The 15,871-nt window shown below is 47.2% G+C and overlaps 1 protein-coding gene across 1 annotated transcript in view; it reads right to left on the bottom strand.

Moving 5' to 3' along the window:
* FBXO38 (F-box protein 38) overlaps window positions 1–15,871 on the bottom strand; it is a 3,050,069-nt gene that overhangs the window by 1,091,251 nt on the left and 1,942,947 nt on the right. The window lies entirely within an intron of this gene.

The following is a 15,871-nucleotide window of genomic DNA, read 5'->3' on the forward strand; positions in this document are numbered from 1 at the left end:
GACCATTGGACAGGATGATGCTCGGATGGTCGAGACTGCAGTAGTGGCGGTTGTTGGTTTTTGTTGATGAGAGGATGGTCAGATGGAAGGATTGCTTAATTAATGTTGCTGGAGATGCATGGATATGGCGGCGGATGTATCAAATGTGAAACAGTTTCTGATCCTCAGTTGGCTCTTTTCACTATTGTTGTGTAAATGTTGTTCATTGGTTACTGTATGTATACTGCTATATGTTCTGCTTATGTTAAGTTATTTGTGCATGAGCTTGGAGGAACGTAATTTCGTTCAGCTGTATCGGTATGGTTGAACAACAATAAAGTTTGTTGTTGTTGTTATTGTTGTATCCAGACCACCACACAGCCACCTGAAAAGGCAGGGGGAAGGAGGGAGGGATGGTTGAAGACAAATGAAGAGCAACAACTAAGATGGAACATTATGGTGAGTACATACCTTCTTTATCTGAAGTTGCCTTCATTTGTCCTTCGACCTGTGGGACAGAGTCCCCAGCTACCAACTCACCTAGGAGGCCCACATGGAAGGATATTCCGGAGCATGGCAGAGCCAAAGGACGCCCTGTTCCTGGATAGAATGTCTAACTTATAGTGTGAAATGAAAGTATGCGAAGATGCCCAAGCAGCCGCAGAGCAAATATCATCCAGCGAAACTCTGGACCAGAAGGCAGCTGAAGTAGCCATAGATCTAGTTGAATGTGCCTTAACATGCCTTGGAAGGGGCAAACCTCTAATTGAATACACCAGGATAATAAATTGGAAAATCCAACAAGAAATGGTAACTTTCACTACAGGTTTCCCTAGAAAGGTCTTAGAATAAAAAACAAAGAGCTGGTCAGACTTACGGAAAGACTTAGTTCTATGCAAATAAAAACGTTATTGTCAATGAACAGCCAACAAATGCAATTTGTATTTCGCCTTGTTTTGAAAATTGGGAAAGAAAATGGGAAGATTAATAACTTGGTTAATGTTCGATTCCAAAGCCACCTTGGGAAGGAAAGAAGGATTAGTAAGTAAAGACACCCTGCCCTTATGAAAGATCACATATGGAGGTTTAACTGACAATGCCTGAAGTTCCAAAACCATTTTGGCTGATGTAATGGCAATCAGGAAAGCCATTTTCCAAGACAAAAACTGTAAATCTCCTTAAACTGATGGTTCGAAGGGAGAAGAGACAAGCGCTTGCAGAACCTGCATAGGATCCCAAGGAGACGTTCGGTCCTTAATTGGTGGCTGAAGCCAAAAGGTGCCCTTCAAAAGCGTCTTGCAAAGCTTAGAAGAAGCTAAAGAGGTCATGTTGTCGCTTACATGAAAAGTAGCTATGGCTGCCAGTTGGACCTTGACCGTAGATGAACTGGTGCCTTGGTGAAAAATGCTTGCCAAAAATTTCAGAGCCACCAGAATTGGAACAGTAAAAGGATCTAGATCCTGTTGAGAGGCTCAGATAGCAAAATGCTTCGACTTGCTGGAATAAATCTTACTAGTGGAAGCCTTATGAGCCACAACTAATATTTTCTTGACAGGCGGGGATTGCCCAGGAGTCCTGACTATCATGGGAACCGGAGCAGCCAAGTGGTGAGCTTCAGACTGCCCAGGTCTAGGTGAGTTACCCCTAAAGAATGAGAGATGAGGTCAGGAACCGGATCTAATGTCCATGGAGGACACACTGCGTGACACCATAGTGAGGGGAACCAGACTTGGCGAGGCCAGAATGGGGCAATGAGGATGATTAAGCTGCCCAGGCTGCGAGCTTTCTGAAGGAATTTTGGAATCAGAGGTAAGGGAGGGTATGCATACAGAAGACTGGAGGGCCAAGCATGAATCGGAGCATCTCTGGGGGGCTTCTCCTTCTGGGGGGACCAGAGTGAAAAACTCGCTGCACTTCGCATTGGAAGGAGAGGCAAAGAGATTGCATCAAGGCTGACCTTTCAAAAGATCTGTTTCACTACTGAAGGATTCAGAAACCACTCGTAAGGCATCAGAATAGACCTGCTGAGCCTGTCCGCTAGAATGTTGGACCTCCCTAGAATGTATGTTGTGACCAGAAAACGGCCGGTGGAGATCGCCTCCCACACTCTCATGACCTCGTGACACAGGGGGTAAAGACCTGGTTCCCCCCTGTTTGTTGATGTACCAGACCACCGACATGTTGTCCATCTGAATGGCAATCATCCCAAGATGAAGATGGGAATGGAAAGCTTGCAAATTTAGGAGCACCGCCCTCATCTCCAAGATATGAATATGCAACTGAGTCTGGTGGGGGAGAACCACATGCCTTGGACTGTCCTTCCCAAAGAATGCCCCCCCACCTGAGTAGGGAGGTGCCCGTGGACACCATGGCTAAGGGAGCCAGCAGAATAAAGGGACAACCTTGAAGATCCAGGGAACGAATCCACCATAGAAGAGAATCCTTGTACGCTCGAGATATGTGAATCAGATGAGACAATGGAAGATCTAGCAATGAACACTGAACCACCAAAGTGCATTGCAGTACCCTCATGTGCAATCCAGCTGTAGGCACAAGAGTGATAGTGGCCGCCATACACCCTAATGCCCGTAAGACCAACTCTACCATCAGCAACTGAACTTGAAGGATACACATGACATGATGTCTCAAGGACTGAATTCTGTCTGAGGTTAGAAAAACCTAGGTCTGATTTGTGTCCAACCAACCTCCAATGAAATCCAGAACCTGAACTGGAGTCAGTAGGGATTTGTTAAGATTGATGGTTATGCCCAACTGATGGGCTATTTGAAGAACACAATCCCTTGCTTGGCAGAGTAGATGTCTGGAAGGGCAGAAAGGAGCCAATCATCCAGGTAAGGGAAGACCTGGAAGCCCTGGAGCCACTACCACTGCCATCACTTTGGTGAACATCCTGGGGGATATGTTGAGACCAAAGGGGAGGGCTCTGAACTGATAATGACTGGCTCCCAGCCAGAAGTGGAGGAACTTCCGAGAGCACCTGTCCATCTTGATATGACGGTATGTGTCCTGGAGATCAACTGAGCACATCCAGCCATTCTCCTGCAGAAAAGGCAGGATAGATTGAAGAGTGACCATCTGGAATTTTGTCTTGGCAAGTGACAGATTTAAGGTGAAAAGATCCAAAATGGGTCTTAAGTCTCCTGTTTTCTTTGGCACTAAAAAGAATCTGGAAAAGATACCTAATCCAGACTGGCCTAGGGGGACAGGCTGGATGACTCGCTTTTCTAGCAGCTTTGCAATTTCCAGTGCTGCCTCCTCCCTTTGCTTGGGTGGAAGGAAGGGGACTGAATAACCTCTGGATATGATCTGCAACACCCAACGTTCATCTGTGATAGACTCTCAAGCTGTTGAGTGTAGCAAGAAGCGTCCACTGACTGCCTCCAGAGCTGAGCAGCCGGGCAACCTTTCAGGGTTGTTGAGCGGGTCTGTCCAAGAAAGGCTCTTGAGACCCCTGATTTCTCAGACCCCCTCTGCCTTGGGGGCAGCGTCTATCAAATCCCCTCTGTCTCTAGGAAAGGCGATTCCTGAGCATCCTGGGAGTAGCTCTGCGACTTTCAAAACCACATCTTTTTTGCCCCCCCACTGATTCCTTGAAAAGGTTCTTTGGGGGGGTGGAGAAGCGGATCCCGACGTCAGACAGAGTCTTCCCGTCCTTCTCGCTCTGGACAAGAGTGTCATGTACTGACTTCCCAAAGAGGGTGGAATCATTGTACGGGGCATTAGAAAATGATGCCTTAAAGGGTTCTGAGAGGGCATAGAGCTGGAGCCAGGCATGACACTTGATGGCAACGCTTGTCCCGGCAGCTCTAGTGGCACCCTCAGTAGCATGACAGAGAAGCTGCACAGAGGTGTTAGCAACTGACATGAGGGTGGCCATACAAGAGAAAACCTTCTTGTCCTCCACCAACATGGACCCTGGGGTAGACACAGCGATCTCCTTGACTAGGTCTTGTTGGGGTCTAATTATGTGTGCCATATAGTTCAGCGCATGGACTGAAAACATGGCTGAAGCATAAACCCGCTTCCCAAAGCGATCCATCATCCTGGCAGATGGACCGTGGAGCTTTCCTGCGCGAGCTCCTTCCTAGTGGTTGCTGCCATTACCATGGCATCTATGGGGGATCCCTTGGTCCAGTAGGTCTTATCTGAAGGAACGATCAATACCTTGACATGGCATTTGGTGATCGGCTCCAATGTGTCCGACTCCTTCCATGCCTGAGATGTAATTAGATCCACTAGTGGATCCACAGGGGGTGACACCCAAGATGTAGAGAGTCCTGCACCAAACACCTCCAGGAACACCAATTCATCCGAGTTGGCTTTCTGGGCAGACCACCCCCCTTGCTGACGAAAGATCTACATGATGTCTCTAAAGGAGACATCCTCGGGGGGTGACCGGGGGAACCATCCCCTTCCTCCAAATCGGTGTCCTCCATGAGAGACTCTGGCGGGGAGTCAATGTGCCTCCTTTTGCACGTATGTTTTTGAGGCTCCTCCTCAGGGGGAGGACTCGAAAACATCTGGCTGCTCCTGTGTGGGAGCTCCCTGAGGCGAAGAGGCAGCAGGCTGTCCCTGAGGTAGCAGGATGGCAGAATCCATACCAGAAACAGAGTTAGCCAGGGCAGACTCCGAAGACAAGATCGTCAAGGTTCTCAATGGGATTGAGTTAACCCTCTCCACCACGTCAAAAGTAGAAGGAGAGCAAACCATCTCAGAAGGGGCTACAGACAGGTCCACCACCCTCTGAATGAATAGGGGAGTCAGAGCCAAACCTCCAGGTGCCAAGACTCCAACTGGTAGGCTCTGCTCTGAAAATCTCAGAGCCAACACCTTCCCCTCAGATCTGACACCAAGGCTATCGCTCCGAGAGCCAGATGGATCCGAGCTCATCGATCTGAACTACTCAAGGTAATAGCTGGCATCGAGGTACATGGTAATGTTGGTGCCGACTCCTCAATGCTGAGATTCCTTGGATCTGAAGGCACTAAAACCGGGGTCAGATCAGAGAAGGAGTAATTGGTAGGAACGCGGACTGCATGCCACCTGCTCCAGAGGGAGAGGGGGCAGGCAAGACTCCCATCTGTATCTGAATGCAGAAATATTCTGCATCATTCTGTCCACCTCCACTTCAGAAATGCTGCAAGTGAATCAAGATAAAGAGGCCACCAAAACTGGCCTAGAGGGTCAGTGAGGTGAGGCCAAGGCTGGCGAATGGATGCGAAGCTCCTCCGGCTCTGGGTAGAAATGAGGGGAACTGAGCCGGGGAGATTCCAGTCATGGAGTCGAGCGAACCTTGGCCAGTGTTCCAGCGAAGGACGAGTGATCCAGGGATCGCTTCCTTGGCTTGTATGCTCGTCCCCCATCCCCAGACCTCTTGTAGGGGGGTTAGTCCCAGAGACCGGGGCAGAGACAGAAGTAGCAGTAGAAGTCTGGGTTGAGGAGGCCTGGGCCCCAGTGGTAGGAGGGGGAAGAAGGCCTTTTACAATTAGCTTGTTCCTCCTGTTCATCAATGCATGGGGATTGAAGCCCACGCAGATAGAACAGGAGGACTCTAGATGGGCAACCCCTAAGCATACCACACACAGAGTGTGGCCATCAGTTGGGGAGAGTTTATGGCCACACTCCATGCACTTACAGAAGCCTGGTTTAGGGTTCTCGGATATTAATGCCCGGAGGGAGGCCCAACCAGAACACACTTGTACACAAGCGCTCCAGACAGAAGATAGAAAGAAAAGCAACTTAAAAAACTAGTAAAATGTAACCTGTAATACAATTTATAGGTTGTTTATATATAAGTTAGGAGGCGTGTTTTTATTTATTGATTAATATGTTTAAAGAGTATGTATGAGTCACAAGCACTTTGATTTTTGATTGGAGAATATAGTATGAGATTAATTTAAAAGGAAGTGTGATTCTACAATTAATTCACTCTGAAGAAACCCACAGATTAGTTGGGTGAAAGCGCTTAGTGCATTTGGTATTTTGGAACTTTTTATGTTTTGCTGCTACACCAGCTTCATTATATTTATGTATTGTAAATCTGGTTGATTACAGGTCACATCGTGAATATAGAAGCCTTGGGACTAACATAGAAAGAAAGTTTTTTTTTTTTATATTTTAATACTGACGCAAACAGCACAAGAGAGGGGAGGAAGAAAGAACAGAAATAGAAAAGATAAGTAAGAAGAATAGCAAAAAACTCAGTCACTTACCAAAATAGCTCAGATCAGCAGATCATGATGCTTATGCTAGCATGGCAAACGAGATCTGAAGGGAGGAGGAAGACGGGGGCATTATGGGTAGGGGAGGAGCCTGGAGTTCAGATCAGTTGCTGGAAATGCGGGTGAGTTGGATCCGGTCAGATCCGAGTACCCACAGGTTGAAGGACAAATGAAGACAATAACTTCAGATCATAGGATAAAGTGTGCTGTTCTGAAATCCTCTTAGCTGAAGAGGATAGTTTTCCAGGATAAGAATTTTAATTTCACAGAAGTGTCTGGTTCAAATGGAGGTTTGGCTAGCACTTCCAACACCAAGGTTAAGTGCCATGAAGGAGCTGGATCCTTTATAGGAGGCTGCAAATGGAATGTACCTTTTAGAAAGGCTTTACATAATCTATGAAAAGCCAAGGAAGAGTCCTGAAAGCCAATGTAGAAAGGGGAAATAGCTGCCAGCTGTACCCTGACAGTGGAGAAGCTGGACCCAGAAGAAAAAAAGACAGGATGAAAAACACAGTACATCTCCTACAGATGCAGAAATGGGTTCTATATTCTGAGAGTCCATCTATATGGCAGATGTTTTCCACCTGTTGTGATACAGTCTATGCATAACAGATTTTTGGGAAGCTGTTAGGATGTGGACTACATCAGTAGGAAAGAATTTATCCCATGTCAAAAATGGAATTGGAGAAACCAAACAGTTAGCTTTAGGTTGAAAATGTCTGGATGGGGTTCCTCAGATGGATAAGTGATGAGATTTCGCAGTGGAATGAGGAGCCAAGGGGCTCCTTCACATAAGGGTTGAGGAGGGGAAACCACATCTGCCTGGGCCAAAATGGGGCAGTGAGGATTACTGAGGCCTTGCACAGAATGGCTTTTTGTATGAATTTGCACATGAGTAGAACAGGGGGGATAGGTGTAAGGTAACCCCAGAGGCCAACAATGGGACCCGGTATCCCTAAGGTTCTGTCCCTGATGAGGGAGAATGGCAAAACAACTGCTGGACTTGTTATTTTGGGGGAGTACCAAACAGATTGCAGTAGTTTGCCTTAGCAATTGAAAATCTCTCAGCAATTCCTGGATTCAGGGACCACTCTTGAGGCAACAGGATGTTCTTGCTGAGCCTGTTCTCTAGACTGCTGAACCTTCTTTGGATGTGTGTTGTAGTTAGAAATTGGTGACAGGCCATCATCCAGTGCCATACTCTTATGGTCTCATGACAAAGTGTATAGGATGTAGTCCTGCCTTGCTTTTTATGTACCAGACTACTGTCATAATGTCCATCTGTATGTTGATCATTCCTACAAAATGACAGTTCTGTGATTCCAGCAACAAAAGGAGAACCATCCTCATCTACAGGACATTTATGTGAAAATAAGTCTCTGAGTCTAACCAAAAAAACTTGGACCACTCCCCTTTTGCACTGCCCTCCACCCCCACCCAAGACAAGATATGTCTGGGGGGGGGGGTCTATGTCAGATGATCGACTTTTCAGAAACTCAAAAAAAATATCAAAGAGACCATATGACCAAGTTTCCGAAAACTCATATTAAAAAAAATCACCTTTTTATGTTTTTTGCAGGGGCCTTCAAATTACATATACCAACTCCAAGATCACACTACACTGAGGAAAAGGGTATGTACTGTGATCTCTAGTCAAAAGCTTAGAGTTTTCAAAAACTTAATCATATTGTCTCGACCATATGGAGTTCAGGTTTCTGAAAACTCAATCAACTGATAGGGACCTGTCTGTGATTATAGTTGTTATGAGGGAGAGAACCAGGAAAGGCTGGCCCACAGACATTAGACGTCACTGAAGCCAGCAATTTAGATAAATTCTGCATGACTAAGTTATCCCAATGGGTTGAGATAGGGAATCATACTTCTGAGACCACTACAATTGAAGTATCCATTGTAGAATTTTCATATGGTAACAAATCAAACTATACCATCAGAATCAATGCAGTCATAAGGCCAAAACCCCCCAGGATCAACCATGCTTGGAGGACGCTTGAACTCCAGCAGATGTTGCACTGCAACCCTCAAGAAAGAAATTCTGTTCTGTGGAAAAAAGACCAGAATTACAGTCATGTCCAAATGGCACCCCAAAAAACTAAACAATGAATAGGAATCAGGTTGGATTTCCCCAGACTTACCAATATACCTAGGGAAGCACAAAGGTGGAGCACATAATCCCTTGGTTGAAAAAGAAACTCCATGGAAGAGGTAGTCAGGAGTCAGTCACCTAGATAAGGGAAAATTTTGAATCCCTGAAGACTAAGATGAGCTGTTACTACTACCATGCATTTGGTGAACAACCCAAGGGTTGTGGTAAGGCCAAAAGGCAGGGCACTGAACTGGAAATGACTGGCTCCTAATCAGAAATTCAGAAATCTCCTGGACTGCTTCTCTATTTTTATGTTTCATTCTTCTGGAGACATGGAAGAACTGACTCCACCAAGACCATTCAAAAATAGAAGTTATGTTCTTACCATAACGTTCCATGTTAGTTGTCTTCTTCTCGCCTTCTTCTTGCTGGATGGGTTCGGAGCCGACCTCGGCTCCGACTCGGCCACTCTAAAAGCTCGAGAGTTGGTTCCACCGGCTCGAGGCTCCCCTTATATCCCACAATGCTAGGCGAGAGTTACCTCAGATCTCGTTTGTAAGCTAACCCCAGCTTATAACAGTAACAGTATAACTGTAAAACAGAATCCACCTCTAACAACGGGAAGAAAGAAGGGTGACCTACATCCTGAAACAAGAAATATGCATAATAGCATATGACTAAGAAAGAGGTGGTAGAAAGAGAGGTCACGATCACAACTCCTCTAGGTCTATCCAGGCCAGGGGGAAGGAGGGTGGGACGCAAGAAGAAGGCGAGAAGAAGACAACTAACATGGAACGTTATGGTAAGAACATAACTTCTATATGTTAAGTTGTCTATCTCGCCTTCATTCTTGCTGGATGGGACCGCGTCCCTAGCACCTTGTCCCGGGTGGCCTAACGGAACAGACTCCTGAGAACAGTGGAACCAAAGTTAGCTCTATGCCTAGAAGCTAAATCCAACTTATAATGAGAAATAAAAGTGTGAGGAGTAGCCCAAGTAGCCGCTGCACAAATGGTGTCAATAGGCAGTCTGTCTTGGAAGGCTAAAGAAGTAGCCAAAGCTCTGGTGGAATGGGCTTTAGGTTTATTAGGCAATTTTTGTTGTCTGATTTCATATACCAGGGAAATCAAAGATGTTAGCCATCTGGATAATGATACCTTTGAAACTGAAAGTCCCTTTCTGCTTTCCCGCATAGGAGACAAACAGCTGATCAGATTTTCTGAATTGTTTTGTTCTATCCAAGTAGTACCTTAATTGACGATGAACATCCAGGCAGTGTAATTTTTGTTCAGACCTATTAGAATACTCTGGAAAAAAGACAGGGAGGTCAATGCTTTGGTTTAGATTTGATGTTGAAACCACCTTAGGCAAAAGGACGGGTTAGTTCGTAAGGATACTCTGTCCTTATGGAACAAAAGATAAGGAGGACGACAACTGAGTGCTTGAAGTTCTGAAACTCTTCTAGCTGATGTGATAGCCACCAGAAAGAGAGTTTTCCATGATAATAATTTCAAGGAACATGAAGCTGCAGGTTCGAAAGGGGAAAGAATCAAAGAAGCAAGAACTAAATTTAGGTCCCAAGGAGAAGGAGGATTTCTTATAGGAGGTCTGAGAAGAAAAACTCCTTTCAAAAAGGCTTTGCAAAGTTTGTGGGACATTAGGGCAGATTCAGAAATACCCACATGGAAGTTAGAAATAGCTGCCAATTGAACCTTAAGTGTAGATGGAGATGAACCTGCATGGAAGAGTTCAGCTAGAAAATCAAGGACTAGTTGGATGGAAGCGGTGAAAGGATCTATGTCCTTTCCTTGTGCCCAATATGAGAAGCGTTTCCACTTACTCAAATAAATCTTTCGAGTGGAAGATTTATGGGAAGCTATCAATATATCTCTAACAGAGTGAGATAATTGAGGAAGCCTGGCTACGGTTGGAACTGGAGGAACCAAGCAGTGAGGTTCAGAGAGGGGAGGGAGCGATGAAACTGACCCGACTGGTGGATCAAAAGATCTGGAACTAGGTCCAGATTCCACGGTCGCTCAAAAGAAATCGATGTAGAAAGGGGAACCACACTTGTCGAGGCCAGTAAGGAGCAATGAGGATCAATGAGGCCTTCTGAGCGATAGCTTTCTGTATTACTTGAGAGATCAGTGGGAAAGGAGGAAATGCATACAGAAGTCCCCAGGGCCAAACTTGGACTAGAGCGTCTCTGCTGGGTTGGCCTGGTAAAGGGAATAGAGTGAAATATTCTCTGCACTTGCTGTTTTGGGGAGTAGCAAAAAGATCGCAGCAAGGCTGACCCCACTTGAGAAAAATTTCTCTCACTACAGAGTCTTTCAGAGACCACTCGTGAGGCATGAGTATAGCTCTGCTCAACTTGTCCGCAATGTGATTGGACTTCCCGGGGATGTGCGTTGCTATCAGAAAACGCTGAGAAGAAATCGCCCATTGCCACAGTCTGAGTGCTTCTCGACACAGGGGTATGATCTGGTTCCGCCTTGTTTGTTGATGTACCACACTACAGACATATTGTCTGTCTGGATTGCAATTGTTCCCAAGGGAAGAGAGTCTTGAAGGGCTTGCAACGCTAAAAGCACTGCTCTCATCTCCAGAACATTGATGTGCAAGTGGCATTCGTTTGGTTGCCATGTGCCCTGGACTGTCCTGCCCTGATAATGCCCCCACCCGATCAGGGAGGCATCCGTTGTCAGAGTAGCAACCGGAGGAGGTGGAACAAATGGTCTTCCCGACAGGAGCTGGGGAAGACATCCACCACATGAGATGCTTTTGCACGCTTGCGTGATCATAATGGTGTGAGACATTGGAAGTTCCTGGTATGACCATTGAGTAAAAGCATCCACTGAAGGATCCGCATGTGGTATCTGGCCAATGGAAGGAGAGGTATGGCGCTGCCATGATTCCCAACACCTTTAGAACTAACCTGGCTTTGACTCTGTTGTTGTTGAGAAGAAGTGACACCAATTTGTGAATGTCTGATATCCTTTGGTGAGTTAGCCTTGCAGACATGTTTATAGTATCTAGATTTGCCTATGTAGGTAATAGTGCGACAAGGCGACAAAACAGACTTTTCGCAATTTATTGAAATACCCAGTTTTGACAAACGCGAAAAGTATAATCTCTGGCCATCAGAAGGAGATGCTTGGTGGGAGCTGTGAGAAGCCAGTCGTCCAAATATGGAAACACCTGGAATCCTTGTCGTCTCAGGTGAGAAGCTACCACTGCCATGCATTTGGTAAACACCGGGGCAGTGGTGAGACCAAAGGGCAGGGCCCTGAACTGAAAATGACTGGTTCCCAGCCTGAAGCGGAGGAATCTTCTGGAGCGTCTGTTCATTTTATGTGATAGTACGCATCCCGAAGGTCTATAGAGCACATCCAGTTTCCTTTGCCCAAAAGGGGAAGAATGGATTGCAGCGTGACCATCCGAAATCTTGTTTTCTTGACTGATTTGTTCAAGACACTGAGATCCAAAATCGGTCTCCAGTCCCTGTTTTCTTTGGAACTAAAAGAACCTTGAGTAGATTCCGGATCCTTGTTGGTCTGCTGGCACTGGCTGAATTGCTCTTTTGCAAGCAGTTTTGAAATTTCCAAAGCTGCTATATCCCTTTGAGCGGGTGGAACATCTGGAAGGGATTTTTTGACTGATTTGGAAAGCGAAGAAAGGGGATAGAATAGCCTTCGAAATGATGGACTGTACCCATTTGTCTTGAGTCAGGGATAGCCAGGCTTCTGGGTACAGTGACAATCTTCCCCGACTGCCTCCGAAGATGGGCAGTCGGGCAACACCTCAGGGATGCTGAAAGGGCTTGTCAGGAAAGGCTTCCCGATTGCCCTGGTTCTGCGGACCCCCTGCCCCTAGGGCGGCGTCTACCATTGTTATTCCCACCTCTGCCTTTGGTAGGAAAACGACTCTGTCGTCAGGCGAAGTCCCTTGAGATTGTTTACGTAACCACATCTTCCCACCCTTCTGGCCTTTGGGGTAAGGCCTAGTAGGGGGCGGAAAACGGCCTCCGGCGGCAGAAAGGGTCTTGCCATCAGTCTCGCACCTAGTCAGGGTTTCTTTCACTTGAGGACCAAAGAGAGATGATCCATCAAAAGGGGAGTTCGTGAAAGACGTCTTGAAAGGGTCCACAATTGCATAGCCGCATCCAGGCGTGCCTACGTAAGGCTACACCTGTCCCTGCGGCTCTGCTCGCTCCATCGGCCGCGTAAGAGAGGAGGCGCATGGAGGAGTTGGATATGGAATTAAGGGTAGCCAGCTGCGTGTTCATCTTTTCTTGGAAACCCGCAGCTGTAGGATCCTTTAACATTTCACTCGCTTCCTTGATCAAGTCCCTTTGAAGACGAGTGAAATGGCACAGGTAGTTCAGTGAACGCATGGTAAATGTCGCTGAGGAGAACATCCGCTTCCCGTACCTATCCATGGACCTAGATTCCTTGTTAGGTGGATGGACAGGTACTGAAGGATCAGCCAGTTCCTTCTTTGTGGCAGCAGCTACCACCATAGCATCCACAGAAACTCCTTTTGATAAAAATTGCTTGTCTGATGGAGCTGTGATGAACTTAGAGGGTCTCCTGGGAGTGGGGTCCACTGAATCAGGAGCCGTCCATGCCTTCTTAGCAACCACCTGCATGAGGGGGTCGAAGGGAGGGACACCCAGGAGGTGGAAGGACGAGAGCCAAACGCCTCAAGATACACAGATTCGTCCTCCGAAGGGTTGAGGGCTGGCCAATTTCCCCTCTGTTTCAGGATCTCCAGAATGTCTGCAAATGAGACATCTTCAGAAGGGGAACGCCGGGAACCCTCAGAATCATCCAAATCTGTGTCTGACGTGATAGACTCAGGTGAGTCAATGTGTTTCCTCTTGCACTTCCTCTTCCGAGGGGGCTCTTCTGCCAAATCAGGAGAGGCCTCGGAAGAGGATGAAATCCCCACAGGGGGCTCCTGAGGAGCTGGCTCTCTGCAGTCCGGGATGAGGGAGTGAGTCGACTTACCCTGAGGCAGCATAGAGGGAGGGGCGGACGGAGCCGACTGTGGAGTAGAGCCAGGCTCTAACACACTCCGCATGACCTCGAATGCACCCCTGTCAGGCAGAGCCAGAGGTCCCCGCTCCGAGGAGCTAAGAACCCCCCTCGGCACCGACAGTGATGGCTCGAGGCCGATGTCGGAGCCGAACTCACCAGCGCCGAAGCCCGAGAGGGAGGGGTCGGACAAGGGTCCGATGCCACTCACCCCCTCGGAGCCGACGAGGGAAGTCCGGCGCCGAGATTCTTCCAAAGAAGAAAACGGAGCCGACGACGGAGCTGAAGACAATTGTCTCGGCTCCGAAGTAATCGCAGTCTCGGTTCCGACGCGACCCGGCTCCGAACTCAAGAGAGTCGAAGAAGGAAAATGTTGATGGACCGGGGCAGGCATCGACTGATGAGTCGGGCTCTGAAGCATCTGGGCTAGTGCCTCGGACTTAAGTAGTCGACTCACTACCCTCTGAAGGTCATGATCGGACAGCCTCGATGACCTAGAGGAATGAGACCTTTGGCTCCGTTCAGACAGCAGGGGAGATCCTGGAGCCGAATGAACGGAGCCAAGAGATGGTGACCTAGACCTCTTCCTAGTTGTCGGCTCCGAAGGTCTGGTCGGAGCCGACACGGGAACCTCAATAACCTCGGCTCCGGGCCGAGGGAGCCACAGAAACTGTGGACTGAGACTTATCGGCACCAGCCGAGGCCGATAAAGGCAAAGGTTGAGCAACCTGAGGTCTCGGCTCAGAAGCCGGAGCCGAAGACCTCGATGCCTTAGAGGGCTTCCCTGTTGAAACTGACAGGGAATCCTCTGGCTTCAGTAAGCCTCTAAGAATTAATTTGTTTTTCTTTCCTGCAGGACCCTGGGGCTGAAGCCATGGCACACAGCACAGGAGTCCTGCAGGTGCAAAGGCCCCAGACAATAGACACAAGAAGTGTGAGCGTCTGTCAGAGACATTTTCTGACAGCACGCATCACACTTCTTGAATCCGGAGACCTTTGCTTCTTTAGACATTTTCCTGACTGACAGGTGTACACAAACACTCACCCAAACACACAAGTTATACCCTGTCAGGAAAAAACAATAAATTTAGTAGTAATACTAGTATTTAAAGTATACTAAACTAGAGTAAACTACAAGAAACACAAACACTCCACTAGGGAAGGGAAGGCCTAAGGGCCCAATGGAAGAACCAAAGGTTCTTTGGGAAAGAAACGGAAAAATTTAGGGTCGGGAATAAAGTTTTCTAATCTACACTAACTAAGAAAAAATATTAACTTAAAAGGGGTTTTTAAAGAGTAATTTTACAAGAAAAATTAACACTCACCAGGAACCGGTAGAAACAACCAACCTCGAAGCTGTAGCGGCAAACGAGATCTGGGGTAACTCTCGCCTAGCATTGTGGGATATAAGGGGAGCCTCGAGCCGGTGGAACCAACTCTTGAGCTTTTAGAGTGGCCGAGTCGGAGCCGAGGTCGGCTCCGAACCCATCCAGCAAGAATGAAGGCGAGATAGACAACTTAACATGCTGGTCTTTTCCACATAATTGTTTGGAAGCTTACGTCTAAGATGGGCAACAGTTCTTTCACTTTCTTTGGAATAAAAAAGAAGCACTAGTAAAATCCTGACATGATCTGGTCTGGTGGAACTTCCTGGATGGCTCTTTTTTGAAGAAAAGAATGAACCTCTTGCATGGTGGACTTTGCCCGTTTGGGTGGGACATCCATCAATGGGGAATGAGGGAAAGGGGGAATTTCCATAAATTTAATTCGATAACCTCTGGATATTATTTGTCTTATCCATTTGTCTTGAGCGATAGTAAACCACAAATGAGGGTAGAGGGATATGCATCCCCACACTCACTCCAGAGTGGAGCAGTTGAGCAAACCTTCAGGGACTCTGGGGGCATCTGCCAGAGAAGAGCTAATAGAAACCCTGGTTTTGCAGACAACACTGGACTCTGGGCCAGCATCCATTGATGTGACTTCTACTGTCTTGGCCACCTCTGTCAGAAGGGGATTCATACTCTCGCCTGAACCAGAGTGAGTGGTGCTCATTTTGGTTCCTGTTAAAAGTGTGCTGAGGGGTCTCAACCTTCACTAATACCACAGACAGGGTCTTACTGTCCTGCTTGCACTTCTGCATCCTTTCTTTCACTGTGGAACCAAACAAGGGTGTTTGTTTGAAGGGGATGTTTATGAAGGATTCTTTAAAGCTGACTGTAAAATCACACAGACAAAGCCATGTGTTTATCTCATAGTGTTGCCCACCCTGGCCATTTTTGCCACCCAAGTTCTGCATTATGTAATAGGCACATGAACAGTTTAGTAATGACAGATGTGGCTTGGAGTTTCTTCTGACTCTAGCATAATGGGGTACCTGAGAGTGGATAATACTTGAATGAGATCCCTCTGGAACCTTGTTATATGAGTGGCACATTTCACAGCCAGGATGGCAAAGGAACCGGAAGCATACATATACTTCCCCTGTCTATACATAGCCCAGGACT

Source organism: Protopterus annectens, chromosome 4.part0, assembly GCF_019279795.1.
Source record: "Protopterus annectens isolate FY-2018-M chromosome 4.part0, PAN1.0, whole genome shotgun sequence".
Classification (NCBI taxonomy): domain Eukaryota; kingdom Metazoa; phylum Chordata; order Ceratodontiformes; family Protopteridae; genus Protopterus; species Protopterus annectens.